Source organism: Ambystoma mexicanum, chromosome 3p, assembly GCF_040938575.1.
Source record: "Ambystoma mexicanum isolate Mex_15411 chromosome 3p, UKY_AmexF1_1, whole genome shotgun sequence".
NCBI classification, from domain to species: Eukaryota; Metazoa; Chordata; class Amphibia; order Caudata; family Ambystomatidae; genus Ambystoma; species Ambystoma mexicanum.
Window position 1 is genome coordinate 744,911,914 of NC_090925.1, and position 19,003 is coordinate 744,930,916.

At 44.7% G+C, this 19,003-nt stretch overlaps 1 protein-coding gene across 2 annotated transcripts in view; it reads left to right on the forward strand.

Moving 5' to 3' along the window:
• LOC138580798 (septin-4-like) overlaps positions 1-19,003 on the forward strand; it is a 1,149,755-nt gene that overhangs the window by 1,089,548 nt on the left and 41,204 nt on the right. The window lies entirely within an intron of this gene.

Below are 19,003 nucleotides of genomic sequence, written 5' to 3' on the forward strand. Positions count from 1 at the left end.
AGCAGCAGAGCGACGTGCAGCCATGCACGGAACGCGGCGATCGCTTTCTGCAGCTTCAGATCTGCTTCGAACGCGACAGGCTGAGAGTGGCTGAGCAGATCAGCGTCAAACACGACTCTGTGCTCAGCAATCACGCGATTACAATCGCCTTGCATTCCGGTACAACCCGCTGATGATTATAGTTTGAGTCGGCATGTTCTCATCGGCACCATGACTGAAGTGTGTCCTTATTTGAAGGCTCTGAAATTTGATGGAGGAACAAAAGTAATGTGTTGCGCTGCTGGGAAAATTAAACTGCCTCAGCTTGGAGAACTGCCAGTGCCATTAAAAACTACCCACAAGTATTGTGAAATTAAACATATTACAAACGTACGCTTTCTCTTTTCTTTCTTTTCCATTTAACCAGACTGAGCCACAGCAACGCGTGGCCGGGGACAGCTAGTTCTGAATAAAAAGATTTTTAGTAGTGAAATGACCCAACACATTTCAGGAGTAAATCCTTTCATAAAGGGTCTTGATCAGTAGATCATTCTACAAACAATAAGAAAAGAAAATATTTCAGTCAATAGGTTCCATAACTTCACATGTGCAACCACACATATGTGAATTTGTGATGAAACTAGATAAGTCAAATGTACCTCATAATCGCCAATGTCCTAAAATCGCCAATCTTCAAGGCCATTTTGCTGTATCCTGATAATGCAAGGTATGATATCCCTGCTGATAAAAATCAGCAGTTATTCAAGTCCAATCTGTCTAATGGTTGAATTATGTTATTAATGTCTGATCAAATGTTTACACCAAATCATTAAGCCAACTTAGGTATGACTGTAAATGCTGTGGCCCTTATCTCGCCTTCCCTTGTCTGTGTGCAGTGAGCTGAATCTTTGGTCACTGTAGATGATAGTGTTAATCCACATCCCAGGTTAGGATTTGTCCCTTGCTTCTAGATGGTGAACAGTGCAAAAATAAAACGATAAAAAAATGTCTCATAAGGCTATGTTCTCTCGAGTTTACTATTCTTCTATTTTAAAGAGAAGGGGAAGAAATAGTATGACACTCACCCATTCTAGATGGGCATATTGTAGTGAATGATGTTTTCCCCTTTGCAACGGACTCTGAAGTCTAGTGTCCCTGTTAAGGAAAGGATGTAATAAATAAATTAAGCTGTGGCATAAACTATTATACCAATATGTTGGAATATATGTGTTCCTCTAAATAGAAGTGGACCTTCACTCACCCTCCTTGAAAGTGGACCAGATAATCAGGTTACAGCATCTTGTGCTGGCAGCAAGAATTTTCTGTTGACAAAATGGCTGCTTAAAAAGCAGAGTCTAAGATTACCGTAGTGACGTCAACGCGTTATAACGGTGGTGACTTCACTAATGTAAACAAGGCGGTACATAGCGGTCGGGGTCACAAAGAGCATAAGCGAATGACAGGCATGATGAGGGCTTGCCCGAAGGTAAAACGGTCTGAGACAAGATTCTACACTCTTCAAGAGGCACCACTTGGACACAGAAACGAGCCCTCTCCCATCTTGTGACACTCCTTCCTAATGGAAGAGGGACGTCCACCTGTCCACCATTTCTATGGGAGCCATCTTATTTGTAATTTTTTCCTCAAAATAGTGGCCCTTAGCACCTTGGATTTTTACCCTAGGGTGCTAATGGTGATAAAACTGTCTGGGGTGAGTTGTACCAGCATTTAATGCTTCTGAGCAATTTTGAGGAATCAACTTCTGGGGCACGAGTGGTCCAGTGATGAATATCGGTTTCTAAACAATCAATCAGCCCCACACCTCTAGTACACCAGTCGGTATCCGAACTGATTGGAAACACAAGCAAATTATAAACCTCCTTGTCCAATTTTGGTAACGTGGAGACACGTCAATAGCTTGCGGATAGAGAACGTTGACACAAGACGTGCATTGGCGTTGTGAAAAGGGGCATAAGCGTCTAGTGATGTCAGATATGATTTAGTGCCATGAGGGCACTTGAACTTAGGGCGATATATCAACGGATAAGATTAGCACAAGATGGCCACGCCCAAGCTGTTATTTTCGCATGTGTAAAAGTGAGGAAAACCAAGGTAAGATGCATAGGAAATAATGTTAAGAACAATTACAGTATGCTTAAAAATACATGCACACGCGATCGGGACAATAGCATTTTTGAGCGAACTTCCCCTTTAACTATGACCCTTCTGCAACCGTGCATCAATGCTGTTAAAATAAGAAAGAAACTCCTCCAGATCTGTCCTGCTTCCTGTCCATACTCCGAAGATGTTGTCAATATAACGAACCCATGTCTTCAGATATTGTTTCCATCTTTGATTTCCCATGATAGGCAAAACTTCAAATTGGTACATGAAATAGCGTATGCCGGCGCCATAGTTGCTCCCATGGCAGTCCTGGATATCTGTGAGTAGTATTTCTGGTTATATTCGAAGCATGAGTGTGTAGAGATAAAATTCAATAGGATTATCAGAAATTCCTTGTTGGCCCCAATTGGTCCTGCTTGTAACAATAAAGTCTGGACTGCCTCTTGACCCAGGTCATGGGGAATACTCGTGTAAAGACTCACAACATCAATAGTAAATAATATATCTTGCTCATTCAATTCAATTTGGTCCAGTATTTGAAGGAAATGAGTAGTGTCTTTGACGTATGTATGTGTTGCCTGAATGATGGGTTGTAGAAAATAATCGATGTACGAACCGAGTGGTTTTAGAATACTTTCTGTAGCGGCCACTATCAGCCTTCCTGGGGGATTATCCAATCCCTTACGTATTTTGGGCAAGGTGTATAGATGAGGCATTTTAGGGTATGGTGTAAATAGATATGATCTGGTTTTCATGGTGATCCATTCATTCTCCAAAGCATCGTCTAATATTGCTTCCAATTCCATTTTGATTTCCTTTGTTGGATCTTGTGTCAATTGTACATATGTATGGTCATCTGATCGTTGTTGTAAGCATTCCTCATAGTACTGTTCAGTATCTTGTATCACTATTGCCCAACCTTTGTCTGCTGGTCGAATTATGATGGAATCCTCTGGGAATAGGTCCTTTATTTGTGATAGTTCTCCTCCGTTCAAGTTGTGCCTCTTTGGAGAATTGAACTGTACTTTTTTTTAGGACATCACTGATGACAAGCCATACAACATCACTTATGGCATAACTTATGATATCAATGACCTCCCTGGAAACTAGAGAACTCTGATGATATTACAGATGATATTACTGATGAAATGACATATGACATCACTGGTACAAAGCTAGAGAGATGGAACATTTACAAAGTGTATTGCTGCATCTAAAATAAAGTGTATGGAGACAAGTGCAAAGTTTGTGTAGATTTCAAATAAACAAATACTGTAAATTTACAACCATGGTACTCTTACACACAGTATTGAAAGAATATTTACAATTAGGCATCTCAGTTTGCCATTTTTACACATAAATACAGGACGAAATGAATTGGTTTCCTGTATGTATTTATGTTTAAAAGCCATAAAAAAGGAAAAGCATGTGTTCACATGATATCAGTCAGGCCTGGCTGACCAAGGCTGCGCAGACTGCAACTTGGAAAATGTAATCATAGAAAGTGGCTGTCTTTTGTAAGCTGAGCTGTATTCTGTGTAGGTCCTCTTAGTGGCCTGGCAAATACTTTTAATTCATACTTCATTGTCTGCCCTGTGTGTAACGTGCAGCTCCATCTGAAGGGTGTTTAAGGTTTGTGCTTTCAGAACTTTTAGTACTAAACTAGCTGATATACCCGGCATTGCCCGGGCTTTCCTTACCTCATAGGTACAGGTAACTGTGCAAAATTTGGTGCAGATTGGTGAAACGGTGTGGAATTGTATAGGGAACAGCGCTTCACCAAGCCACAAACCCACCCACAAATGTTCACTTTTGCTGAAATCCAGGGAAAGGGGTGGGGTGTCCAGATATCATGTAGCCAGTAATGTCCGGAGGGTCCTAATAGGTGACAGTGCACAATGTGGTGCAGATTGGTGAAACGGTGTGTAATGGTATAGGAAACACGCGAAGCCACAAACCCATACATTTTCACTTTTATATATATATATATAGATTAGCAACTGAAAGCCAAATATTCATGCAGTTCAGCTGCTTCATCTGCGCCTCATCCCAAGACAACATTAAAGGTGATTCGCCAAGTAAAACTTATGACCATTTTAATCTGCATGGAGATTTCAGGTGTAAAGAGTCTGCAGTAGTTTTCTCATCATCACCACCTAACTGCGATTCAGCAGTTTACTTTGCATTCTCCTATTCCTATTAAGTTTGAAAATGCGACTTCAAAGTTAAAGCACTAATGTCAACATTTGATTTGAAAAAAATGTGGAAAATATCATTAAAACTTAATTTCACTAAAGAAAAATGAATGCGGATAAACACAGATTAAAAAGACCAAAAAAGAAATATGGATCGCTACTGCCCATTCCAGCGAAAACTATGAAAAACCTATGAGTCAAGTTCTGAGCAACTCTTTCATTAGAGGCTCAAGTTAGTTTAATTTGTAGCTCTGGTTTTCTAAAACTAAAACAATTGAAATAAATACTCCCTTATATTCCTTTTCAGTTTCATGCCAAGGTTGTCGCTGGTATGATAAACTGCAGCCTCGACTATTGAATCGCGGTTCTGTTAGTTCAACCGTCATATTTGTTAAAGAGACTGCAATTGTTACAAAACACAGCAGTCCGTATGGCAAAGGGCATGCATACCTTATGGACTAGTCTCAGCTGCATGCCAAAAACCTCTCTGGCTTTCGATCAGAGCAAGGATTCAGTTAAAATTTCTGTGTATTATTCACAGGGCTCGTTCGGCTCCGGAGCATAGAAGTGTTCGCTACTGCCCAGGTCGATCTTTGTGTTCAGCCTCTAAGTCTCTGCTCCAGATCCTGAAACATAGTCTTGACCGATGCGGTGGACGAGCCTTCTCTGTAGCTGGTCCCAAATTATGAAATTCTCTCCCTTTATTGTTGGGTGAAATCCAGGGTTTTGATCTCTTTAAGACACACATAAAGACCTATCCGTTTGCCTTTCCCCTTTCAATCTAGTCTTCGGTATTTTGTCTCAGCACCCTGATGCCAATGGTGAAGGTGTGTATGTGCAATATAAATATGTGAAAAAAGAAAATAAGTTGTTTTTCTGCCAGTCATTCCACGCTCTTGTTGCACTCATAAGAACCAACAGTATGATTGCCATGTTTTATGTCAACAAGCAGGGGGGACCACGGTCTTCCCCCCCTCTGCAGGCTTCTGTTCCGATCTGGCAGTGAACTATTCAACACTAAATATCGCTAGAGTCAATTCACTTAGCATGTGATCCCAATACACTAGCGGACAAGCGCAGCGCCTTTCGCACTCCAATCATGAGTAGGACCTCAAGGGAGGCTTCCACGAGGAGCTAGTATAAGCGTAAGTGGACTCGCTTTTGCTACTAGATGCTAGTGCAGGCTTTGGATCTACGTCAAACTTCACTAGACAACATTTTATCTTTCCTGTCCCTTTTGACCTCTACAGGTGTCAGGATTCAATCTTGCAGGTCATACTTATCTGCTAGTGGAGCGTTTTTGGGCTCCGAACATCTGCCTAGCTAGACAGCCAATCCCATTATGAAAAGACATTTTGAGGGTCTGCTTTGTTTGTATCCACCAATCAGTAGAGCTCATCCTTCATTTGACTATAATGTGGTGCTGGCAGCCATGGCTCAAACCGTTCGAGCCATTGGTGACAGCGGACATTAGGCTAGTTACTTGTGTAGGCCCACTCCCCGACTTGCATGCCCAAGATACAAAAGAATATAACACACCCCAGCGGGGAATGAGACCAGGAGGACAGGCTGCAAGAGTTAGTCATTTATATAAAATTTGGCATCCAGAGAACTCTTCTGCCCAAGAGCACTCTGCCAAACATTACAAAGGTGGAAGCTTAAGTAAGACTATCGCCTCATACATGACATCATTGCATAGGGGACTACATAGACACAGGATTGGATAAAACAGTTGGATACATATGTAATATATGATGTTGCTCCCACTGGATTGGTTGTTCAGTTGGCGGGAGGGCTTATACCACGAGGTCCAGCTGCCTGTGTCTGGGTGGGGTGAGGTTCAGGTCACGATGAAGCCGGGCAGGCCCTAGCTAATCTAACATAACATATTGTTTCAAGCATGCACTAAACAATAGTTACTGAGGCTCCTTTGAGCAAATCATTATCCTCTATAAATTCTAAGTTTACAACAACATCATTATTCACTGGGTTTTAGGGGGTTGATTGCAACTCGGGGGGGGGCTCGATCCAGGTGGGATCATTGATCATGGGGTGGGTTTAGGCGCATCAAAAGGGACTAGGGGGCATGCTGACATTTGTTAGTTCTAAGGTGCAATATACTGTGACAGAGGTTGACTTTTATTAGTCGTGGCACACTGGGGTGGGCTTTGCACTGGGGTTACATGTTTGGCACATCAAGAGAATACCTATCAGGGCCATGGGGTTGCATTAGCAGTAATTTTCCAGTACCAGGGTTGAGGGAGGCATATGCAGTTTTTGTGGAGATGGATGTGTTCGCAAGGCATGGTTCGAGCCGGTTCATGCACAGGACAGTGATCTCAGAGGAGGGGTGAGGCATTACATTTATATTGTTGCAATTACCTCTGGCTGAGGCGTGAGAATGGAGCTGCAGGGCTTTCAGAGACGGGGAGAAAAGGTGGGGGCTTTTGCGAGTGCTGTGCGCGGCGCTGCAGAGGGGGGAGAGAAGCCTTCTCGTAATATCGCAGTGAGGCCTAAAATCCAAAGATGGAGTCGGAGGTGTCCAAGATGGATGCCAAGTGTCTCTCCAACAGCCCCACTTGCGTTGTCATCAGCACGGGGGCTGGTTATGTACACAGGGTCAAAAATAGGAAGCGTCCTCCACTGTTGGTCGAGCAAGTGATGCATCTTAAATTGAATGGGTGAGGGGGGGCCCGAATGGCCCTGCCACTCCCACACATTCCCCCCTTCCGTTACATCTAAAGTAACAAATTACTTTTTTGTTTTTACTCTCATTGCGATAATACTCTGCTTCAGCTAGCACTTCTTCCCATGCAGGTGTGCCTTTTATGGGCATCCATGCTCTACATACACTTCCCAAACTATGCCCATTCCTGGCATACTCATCGGGTGTACAGGTCATGTATTTTCCTCCATCCCCATCCAGGTCCACCCACACTTCCCTATACCACTGCAGCTCTGTTGGCTCTTTGATTATGGTTTGATATAAGTTGTCTACCCTATCCCCATTTTGATGGTAGACAGCAGTCATGCAGTATTTTGGGGGGTTTGGTTCTCCGGTTTGCATTTGTGCATTTATCCTTGTTGCTTCCATTGCCTGTCAGCCCAATGTTACCATCATCATTGCTGAACTAGGCATAGACTTTGCGCAACATCGGAACCCTAGTTGGCACACACAGAAAAATAGTAAAATAAAAACGATGACCGGAACAAAAATGTTCATCATGATACTGAACCAAGAGGGTATCCAATTGAACATGTTGTCAAACCAGTTGCTCGGCTCTACTCCTCCTCTTCCCGCATGCGTTCCCCCAGACTGTGCACTGCTGAGATAACGTGGGGGAGGGTCCCATTGTCCGTGTCCTCAGAAGGTACGAATGTACAACACGCGCTCCCGATTTCTCGGCAAACACTGCCGTCCATCACTGTGAGGAGGTCCAGGACGTACCGGTTCGGCATTGTCATTAGCCGCAAGGCACGCAGTTCCATCTTGATGACATTGAACCCCTCTTCAGTGTCGTTGGCCAGTTGGATCAGCTCCCAGCGGACGATCTGTAACCACTTGGCGTTGGTACGTGCCTGGAGCCCTGGCGTTGGGAGGGACTCAAAGAATGTTTCTGCTGCGTTGAAAAGCTTGTGTTTTGAAGGAATTTCAGCTAGAAGTTTGGAAGATTCCGTGGAAATATAATTTGACCTTTTTCTGCAGGACAGTCTCTCTTTGAGGTCATTCACGGATATGATATCGTATGTGTGCGATTCTGTTGGTGTTGGTTGGAGCGCTGCCGGTGTGCTAACCGATTGCCCTGCTGCCAATGTGCCAGCCGATTCCCCTGCTGCCGAAATGCCAGCCGATTTCCCTTGTCTTTGGATGTTGCTTTCTGGAATCACCATTAGTGCGGAGTGCAAAGTGGCCAGGGCGCAAATACCTCTCCATGATGCTGGTAAATGCAAGTATGCTTGTTTGCCACACACCCAATACATGTCCATAAGTGCAGCCGTACCTTTTTTCATGTTGAGGATGATGATGGTCTTGTTGCATTGTTTGTTGGTGCCCATTTGCACCTTCCCCTCTCCATGGAAGCATAGTTCATGTGAAATTTCCTTTTGCGTTTTGATTGGTTTTTCGAGGGCGGTAACCCATGTCAGTTTTCCAAGGTGCTAGGACCAGATGGAAGCACATGTGTCTTTGACCCATTGGAAGTTTTCTTCAGTTAGCCCTCTTAGTGCTTCAGCTTTGCACTCTATTTTCTCGTCATGCCACTTATTGTCTGTGAATCTGGTCCCCTTTATGACAAAAAATGGTTCTTTGATGCAAATCACTCCCTGGCGCTTGCTTGTACACGTTATTTAACTCTCCAGCATTTCTATTGTAAATGTGTGTGCCTGGAAGGTACTCCAAATTCTACATAATACTAGATGAATCAAACATTGGGCGTCTTGCAAGGGTACTTCCTGGGGTACTAGTATTCTAGGAGTTCCTGATGCATGCGGTATGAGGGAACAGACATAGCAGCTCTCATTAGTAGCTTGTTTTGCGGTTGCGCTCATGTCTGAGTACCGTTTCTTGGACTGGTCTGGGTGGCGAGGGTCTTCTATTTCATCTAATCCCAACTCATGGTAAATATCATATATCTTCCCTCCCGCCCCCCTTTTTCATCTCCCCCTCCCTCCTTTGTGATTCTGGGACATTTTCACTTTTCAATAGTGTATGGGAAATACCCCTGCCTGTGCCGTGTTAGTATTGTTGTTAGCAGCTTCCCAGGCATGTGTCTGGCTTTTCTGGTGTGCTAGTAGCAGCAATATTAAAGTGCATTACAGTACTTTGCGAGGTAGGTTCTATGGTTGTCGTGCATTAGTATACATTAAATCATGCTCACTTTCCCAAAGATAATCCCCATCATATTGGTTGGTCTCATTTATAGTACTTGGAAGTGGAAAAAGAGGCATTGGTTCAGTTCGATGCTTGTGCAATGTGGTGAGATTTACATTGTTAGAGGGACTGCGTTTCCACATTGTTTTAACCCCGGCCCATATCAGTGATGAGCCTTCTCATAGTAGGTTTACCCCACTCCCCCCTTCTTGTATATCTTCTACAATAAAAGAAATCGTGTAATACCATGCCATAAAAAATAACATTACGGAAAACAATAGCATATTGTATTTCACCCCACATTCATAATTGTACCACTTATTATTTCTATTTACTACCCTATCTCTAACTAAGATTGTGTCGTCATCCCTGAGCGCAGTCCTTTCTGCCATTGTATTACCTGAAGGGGCGATATAAAGTTGTTAAGTAACATGCATATATACATTATAATTTTTACACATTTCATTTTTTTTTTCTACTCTATTTTTCTACCACTCCTTTTTCTATTCTATGATATGCACATCTTACTATTTTCTATTACCTTTTCAACTTTGGCAATCTCTTTAATATCATTCCACACACTGCGTTTATTTTATATTTTAATCTTGTACCATATCATTATCAAGACATTTGTTCATATTTCGCAAATATTCTGTTCCAAAATCGGCGTGTGGTCACTTTAATGGTGCTAATGTTAAGAAGAGGGAGGGTGAGATAGACATCCACTAGATATGTAGCTATAGATAAGAGATGGCTAAAGAACTTTAGATAGAACTATATGCAGGCAGTTAGCGAGAACCAGACAGTGAGAGAGAGCAGTAAGGACAGATACAGTATGAAGTTATGTATGGCGAGACAGATAAAGAGGGAGACACTGTGATATGTCAGTGGATATATACATTTTTTTGTAATTGATCTGTTGGTCAGCTTATCATTTCCTTATACTCATAGTGTTGTGCTATGTACTTTCCATCAACCGCTCGCAACTTCGTTGGTCATACCATGTTCATTTTCAGGGATTGTACTATCCTGTGCCTTTCTCACGTCTGACAAATGCACCCAATATTTCAATGCCTTAACTTTAACAGCTGTGGGTGTGCAATAAATAACTTAATATGGGCAATGAAACCTTGGAGAATTCCATCTCCGTACAAAGCTCCGGACGTAAACATTTTTCCCAGGCATTGGTTGACCCTTTGGGCTATCATTCGCTGGCATGGCAGTATCAGTCACAGAATTCTCTGTAAATGGTGGTGCTATTTGTCTAGCTATGCTACATACTGCAAGAGTCAAGTTGGTGAGATATTCCTTAAACTCGTCCCCGAGTACCGTGGCAGCTCTGTGAGCATCCAAAGCTGCTCTTATAGGGGATAGTGGCGTATGAATGCGTCTGCCCATCACTATTTCATGCAGGATTAAGTGGTGGTCCTTGCATGGTTGCGTTCTGAGCTGAAACAGTGCTAGGGGCAAGCAGTAAACCCAGTTTTTCTTCAATGTGTTGCAGGGTTTTGATAATTTGCTTTTCAGTAGACCGTTTATCTTTTACACTATTCCGTTGGCCATCGGATGATAAATCGAACACAGTTTGTGCTTGAACCCCAGCAGTTTAGTCACTTCCTTGAAGAGGTCATTCACAAAGTGTGTGCCGTTATCTGACCGTATCACATCACAAATGCCCGACCTTGAAAAGACCTCCCACACTAAACATTTCACAGTGCATTTGGCATTCCTCTTAATGTTCTTAGTGTCATACCTGAGCTGTATGCTTGGCATGTTGTACATTGTATTGTGAATTTTGTCAATTGCTCTTGCAAATTGGGAATGAACCAATGTTCCTGTATGTCCGTTGCAATGTGTTCTTTGGTTACATGTGTTGGGAAATGCAGCTGCTGGAATGCAATTTCTAGTAGCTCTAATGGCATTACTACTTTTCCGGTTAACTATTGTCTCCATATCAAATCAGTCGCTGATTGTCTGCATCCTCTTTTGGCCCACAACTCTTTCTCTTCCGTTGGTGCCCGCCTTTAAAGCTCTATTACTTGGGAGGTTGGCGTATTGTTATACCCTTCTCCTAGTTTCTCTGTAGGTTGTGTTTTAATGATGCACTCTATTGCTTGTGGCATATTGAACTTTGTTCGCATGCGAAGTGACCCTGCATTACAGAATCTAGTGTGCTACCTCTCTCGATAAAGGGTACTGTTTTACTCTAGGTGGGAGGGCACCTGGTTTTAATTTTATCCTGATTGGTGTCACTTCTTGTAGCAATCCTACATCGTGTGGGCCTGCTGTCCGAATTTGTGGCGATACCTTCTCCATGTGTTTCTCAAATATAGTGGGTGGTATGTTGAAACTGGCCATGATGGGGTTGTGTACCTCTCTGTGTTGGATTATAATGTCACAGGGCACACCAATTTCCATTATTATCTCTCCATCACATTCATTGTCAGTAAATAGCTCCTCCAATACGTTTACTTGATACTTGTACTGCGTCCAAATCAATAGACAAAATTGTTCCAGGGACAATGTTTGTATTTACAATTGGGCGGAAAACAGAATCTGAAGGCACCTTCCATTCTTTTCTTGTTATCTCAGGCACCACCCGTGCCAGCACTCTGATACCATAAATGAACATGTCCATAGCTATAGGTAGCCCTCTGAGCACCACCTTGTTTGTCATTGTGCTGATCATTAACATTGCCCGCTTGGGGCATACTCCTGGGGTGGAACAAACTATTCCCCGCTCAGTGAAGGAAATGGTCATATTCAACTTGCTTAGAAGGTCCCTTCCCAACAAATTTATTGGCGAGTCTTCATGAGACAATAGGGGTGCTTGCACTGTTTTTCCCCCCACTGTTATGTCAAGGTCTTTTGTGTAAGGAACTTTTAAAATAGCCCCAGTGAACCCCTGCGTTTCCAAATTTCTGCCCGAGAGCGGGAACCGGCCTTCCATGAGACACGATTTTTCAGCTCCCGAGTCCACCATAAAGATGAACTGTTTGTTGCCTATCTCCGCCCCCACTAGTGGTTCCTCTTCTGCACGTAGGGTGGTGGATAGGACTGGACACGCAAGTGCTTTCTGTGGGCTGTCCTAATCTGCATATGTCTCAGTTCCTGGAACAGAGAATACATTATCCCCTACCACTGTTACACCTCGGAAAGGTGCTGGTGCACCGTTTGCAGATGTTGCGAAAATATTGTTGTTTGCGTTTGCCATAGTGGTTTGTCTTGCCATCTGCTGTGGCATACCTCTCTGTTGCACATGCTGCTGTGGTGGCTGTGTCTGTTGCATTTGTTGTTTGTTAAGCCCTTGTTGTCCATTTCCACCCATAGGTAACCCGTACGGACTGCCTGGGTGGGGCGGCCATATTGCTGCTCATTTCCCATAGGAGGCTGCCCTTGGTAGTATTCCATAGGTCTCATCCTGCATTCTCGTGAGTAATGCCCCCACCTTCCACAATTCCAACATGATCCTTGTGGCCCTCCCCTGGCCCCAGGTCCTCCAAATCCTCTATTTCCCATTCCTCCGAACCCCCCTCTCGGCCCTCTGTACCCGCCTCATCCTCTTTGTGCCCTTCCTTGCCACTGTTGCCCTCCGTATTGCTCCTCTCCATCCCACTGTTCTTGCCCGTTTCCTGTCCATGTTGCTGCCATTTTTATTGGGCCGCTTCCTCCCTCTTCTTCGCCTTCCTCCTGTCTGGCTGTTGATGTTGTAGCATTCATAGCCGGACCTTCACTAATTTATTCTGTACCAATTTTGCTTTGTCTGCCAACCTTCGTTGCACTATCTCTTTTTCCCTTACTTTGATCCTCCGACAGTGGTGTACAATTATGCTTTGAATCTCTGGCCAACCTTTGGCTTCTATCCCAGCTATTTTGTCTAAGGCCTTCTGAACCTCCTTCGGGAGCCCTTTCTTTATTATGAAATAAAATAAGGCTGTTGATTGGTCCCAGGGCATGCCAGTTTCACTTCTCTACAGGTCTTGCACCCGGAGGATGAATTGCGTAGGCTCCTCCTCCTCTCCCATAGTGCATTGCATCACTAAGTGTAAATCTGGAGTATCAGGAAACGTCCTTCGTAAGGCATCCCACTGACCCGTCATGGCTGTCACAACTCATAGTCACTCCTGGGAACCCTGCCTTTACCCACACTGCATCTGATTGATCACCTACCGCCAATACCAACAAACTCTTTACATCCCCTATCGCTAGCGGGACCCCTGCCGTATGTTTTTCGAATGCATGTATCCACTTCCCCGCCCCACCCGAGAGTGGGGGGAGGAGATTCAACAAGTTGTTCTTGTCCATTTGTGCTCATGGTATGTAGTTGGGCCTTCCTGCCCCCTTGTGTATTAGAGCATTTGTAGTTTTGTCTTTCCCCCTCTTTTACTTACCGTTCCCTTATTTGTTTTACTTACCAGCATGCTTCCTATCCTCTGTCTCAACCTCCCTTGCCACCTTAGTGGTGATCTAACATCTCCTTGATCAAAGTGGAATGGCAGTGTTGTTCCCGCTGCTGTTGCTCTTCCCTTGTATTCATCTAAATCACTCCACACCCTCTGTCTCTTCTTCAGACTCCCTTTCCCCTGCCCTTCTCTGTGTTGGCTGTCTGGTGTTGCCAGTCATATTATCTTCACCGGTTTGCCATTTAAATGAAACAGGAACTCTCCAGACTGCCACTCTTGCTCTTGTCCCTTTGGTATCTGCACAGGTGTTGGTGGTGTTGGTGTCCCCATTACACCACTTTCTCCAGCAATACTTGATCCCGCAACACTCGGCGGTGGTGTGAGTTCACCAGTCATCAATGGTGGCATTTCCCCTCCCCCTTGCAACATTTGGCTCCTGTCACACAATGCTCTTAACCTCGTTATCTCCATCTGTGCATGTGCTAGCTGTCTATCCAAGTCTCCTGTTAGTCGTGTTATGTTCACCGGGGGCACGATAGTTGGTCCATACAGCCCTCCTCTCTCAAAGGGGGGGCGGGGCGGTGGCAGATGCTGCTGTTCTTGGGGTTGCTGTGGTGTACGCTGGAACATACAGGGGCTCACTGTACCCCACTGCAGGCCTTGCCAGCAATGGGTACATTTTTGTCGACTTGCTCTCTTTTGGTGGTGTTGAACACTCTCCCCCTACACACCCATCTCCTCCCTCCTGTATCTCTTCCTTTTTTACTACTGTGTCTTTACTCACCTCACTGCTAGGTGTTACCTCCTCGAACATGTGCCACAAATCTAGTGCCTCCCTCCTGTTTTGCAACTGCTTGCCTTTATATTTCGCTAGTAGATGTGTCCATACCAGATCCAATACCCTCTTATTGAAGGACCCTCCTTCTGGCCATATGGGCTGTACGCTCTCTCCCTTTATTTCCGTCACCCACTGATCATGGTATTTCTGTATTTTCTCGCTATATAAAGGTAGATGCTGACAGATATGTGCTAGTGGCGTGCTCCCTCCCATAGTGGCGTATGTCTTACCTTGGCTCGTGTTTAGCACCTCTTTTTACTTTTCCCCTCCCCGGGTCATATAAACTTTCTCGATTTACCTTTCAACTTCGTTTACCAAAAGAAAATTCCAACAACTCTCCAATATTCAGAACATTTTTGATCGTCAATCACAATTTTGTCAGTACTACTTATTGTTAAACATTATATTTGTTGGACCACAAATGCAATGGTACTTACTGACAGGCAAACATATAACAGAAAAAACAAAGTACATGTAACATAAACTGCCTTCTCGTTATCCCCTGTTTTGGCTCATTTAACACTATCGCCCCTCACTCTTGCTGTCTCACACACACTCCCCAACTGTAAGCCCCCTCAGGCTACCTTTCCACGAACTCTGCTCACACGGAAAAAGAATAATAGAATAATCTAAATTACTACTCTGAGCCTACTCAATATACGAGACTCCTACTTTTTCTCTTTATCTTCACTTGTTCCCTGCACTGGACGAGACAATGCTATGCAGCGCCGCCTTCTACCCCGTTCGGGATAGGCTTCCGTACTCCCTGTCTATTTCTCTTTACCACAAAACCTAATGGCCATATAAAGGATAGATGAGAAACAGCCTCAGTAACATTCACACATACCCTGTATCTTGTCCCCCACTGTTCGATACTTTTACCCAAGCCGTTCCCTTGTCCCTTTCTACCCCATTAGCTTTCTTCCCCTTGCATAGTCTCGCAGCCAGCACTCACGTGTTCAGTTGGGCGGTCCGAGAGCCACCATTCACGGTCTATCCACAATCTGGTCCGCACCCAAACCAAGTCGCGGCCCGCCATGGCGAGCAGTTTTTATTTGGGTATTTGGCAAGTGGGAACTCTTGAACCTGCTCTTTTGTGTGCACGAACCGGTCGACCGTGGAGGCGATTGTTATCATGGGGGCGTCCCGGATCTCGCCGCACGGCACGGGGGCCTCGGTGCACCCTTCCAATAACATTGCGGGGGTCACCAAAATGTAGGCCCACTTTCCGACTTGCATGCCCAAGATACAAAAGAATATAACACACCCCCGTGGGGAATGAGACCAGGAGGACAGGCTGCAAGATTTAGTCGTTTATAGAAAATTTGGCATCCAGAGAACTCTGCTGCCCGAGAGCGCTCTGGCAAACATTACAAAGGTGGCAGCTTAAGTAAGACTATTGCGTCATACATGACATCATTGCATAGGGGACTACATAGACACAGGATTGGATAAAACAGTTGGATACATATGTAATATATGATGTTGCTCCCGCTGGATTAGTTGTTCAGTTGGCGGGAGGGCTTATACCACGAGGTCCAGCTGCCTGTGTCCAGGTGGGGTGAGGGTCAGGTCACGATGAAGCCGGGCAGGCCCTAGCTAATCTAACATAACATATTGTTTCAAGCATGCACTAAACAATAGTTACTGAGGCTCCTTTGAGCAAATCATTGTCCTCTATAAATTCTTAAGTTTATAACACCCTCATTATTCACTGAGGTATTAGGGGGTTGATTGCAACTCGGGGGGGCTCGATCCAGGTGGGATCATGGGGTGGATTTAGGCGCATCAGAAGGGACTAGGGGGCATGCTGACATTTGTTAGTTCTAAGGTGCAATATACTGTGAGAGAGGTTGACTTTTATTAGTCGTGGCACACTGGGGTGGGCTTTGCACTGGGGTTACATGTCTGGCACATCAAGAGAATACCTATTTGGGCCATGATGTTGCATTGGCAGTACTCTTCCAGTACCAGGGGTGAGGGGGGCATAGGCAGTTTTTGTGGAGATGGATGTGTTCGCATGGCATGGTTCGAGTCGGTTCATGCACAGGACAGTGATCTCAGAGGAAAGGTGAGGTGTTACATTTATATTGTTGCAATTACCTCTGGCTCAGGTGTGAGAATGGAGCTGCAGGGCTTTCAGAGACGGGGAGAAAAGGTGGGGGCTTTTGCAAGCGCTGCGCGCGGCACTGCAGAGGGGAGAGAAGCCTTCTCTTAATATCGCTGTCATGACCTACAGAACGCGCCCCTTTTGGTCTTCCTGGTCCTTGTCTCAGCGGGGCTTACACACCCTGGTACTCCCAACATGGCCGTCCAGCGTGAAACACCTTCCTCGCTCCACACGTTGGACATAGCATGTTGTATTAATAGACCACGCCCCCCACGGCTCCGCGCGTCTCAATGCTATTGTGAAGTAGTGACCCGACGTGTGCACCGTAGCTCGCGGTATTGTTTTCCCTGATTCTGTCCCTTCTAAACTCCATTCCTAGTCCCTCTCCTTTCCTTCTTACTTCCTGGACTTGTGTGGTGTGTAGTGCACCCTCTTACTTTCCCAGATTCCTGGATCGTTGCATTCTGGAACTTTGAACGCACGCTGGAGTCGGAAGAGACTCGTGCAGCCTTATTCAAGACCCGATCCTTCTGCAAGAAGGCATCAACCAAGAAATCCAGCAAAGATCGGACTCGGGTGAGAAGGGGGGAACTCCTTGACAATCGCGGTGAGGCCTAATCCAAAGATGGAGTCAGAGGTGTCAAAGATGGATACCAAGTGTCTCTCCAACAGCCCCACCTGCGTCTTCATCAGTACGGGGGCTGGTTATGTACACAGGGGCAAGAATAGGAGCGTCCTCCACTGTTGGTCGAGCAAGTGAATCATCTTAAACTGAATGGGTGAGGGGGGGGCCCCGAATGGCCCTGCCACTCCCACACACTTGGAAGGCAGCTGTTTTGGTAGCGATCACTTCTGCTCGAAGGATTAGCAAAATGCAGGCTCTCTCAGCCTCAAAACCGTATACTTTGTTTCAGAAGAAAAGGATGATACACAGGACTCGTCAATCTTTCGTGCCAAAATGGTCTTTTCTTTTCACTTACATCACAATATGACCTTCGCCAATGCCCAGTTGCCCTGGCTCAAATCACCTTTAGTAGGAAATAACCATGTCCCACTAGCCATGCCACTTTGAATCAATTACGGTGAGCCCAGTGACCATGGCTTTTGCTGTGACCGCAGACCACTTTCCATCAATTACGGTAAAGGACTCTGTCTCTGGCCAGTGGCCACGACCCATGGTGGTTCACAGTATCCTCTTTAGTAGTAAATAACCATGTCTCCACCTTCCCCTTACAGTCAAAGTGCCCTGTGAACCTCTCCTAATATACTTGTCCCCCCTGTTAAACACTTAAATTCCAGCTTGAATCTTGCAATTTACCTGCAGTTAATCCAGTAAGATTCATGTGGAAAGACAAAATCAATCTGACTGACAAAGGACTCTCTAACCCGCTCCAAAATGTCAAACTCTCCAGTTGGTCTTCTTTCAACCTCCCCACATCCTTCTTGATGTCAAACCTCCTCTTGTCCTCCCCCAAATATATTTTGAGTACTTTTCTTTTTGCGGTTCCCACAAGGTTTTTGTGGGAACGACTGTCATTGAGGAAATAAAATGGCGGTTTTAATTTCTGAAAAGGCGTAGTGCTATAATGCACCATCAGAGAGATAACTATTTTTTTAGATCGGGGCAACCTCTTCTCCCTCGAAATGTTTAATAAGTACTAGACAGATTTACAGCAAAGCACCAAGAAGCACATCTGCATCACTTTGTGTCCAACGTGTTTCTTATTTGGTGCAAATCCATCCAGCTATTTTTGCTGTTTGCATGTCTTTGTGTATGCATCTTTTCATCTATGGCAAAATGAATGGTCTTGGCTCAATGCCAGCTTTCTTATTACAGGCTTAATAACTTTTAGACCGTTTGATGATTTAGCCTCATATTTACCCATTTGATGTGGCTCATAACAGACAAACTATCTGAAAATGTTCAGCCACATACGTCCAACGAGTCGGAAGTTATTAGCAATATAATGTTGGCAAAAGTCAGTGGTTCATACGTTTCACCTTAACTATAGAGCAGCATGGGATTTTTGCTGGGATTGATTCATCCAACTAGCTGTACTGTTAGCCAAGTGTAGCGTTGCAGGGACATTGATATGATATGATAGGTTATTTATAATGCGCTTAATACCCAGCGGTTTCTAAGCTCGGACCTGAGGATCGAACCTGTGGTGCTCCGTGTCATCTTGCTTCCAAAGCGAGCTCGATCGTTGCCCCTGAGCTATCATCCCGAGGCAAATGCGGTGGTGGGGGGGTGGAATATGTACGCCAGATGAATCTCTGATATGTAAGCGAGCTGGAATAGAAATAATCACCTTGAGCAATCCAAGACCCCAACCAACGGAATGATGGCAAGACATTTGCCAGTATTCGCTGTTGCTTAATGGGTCGGCATCTTAATAACAAACTGGGTGCATTAATGAGGGCCCCGATGAACACATACAATGTAAAATTTGAATAGGATGTTATGTCTGAGAAGCCTGGCAA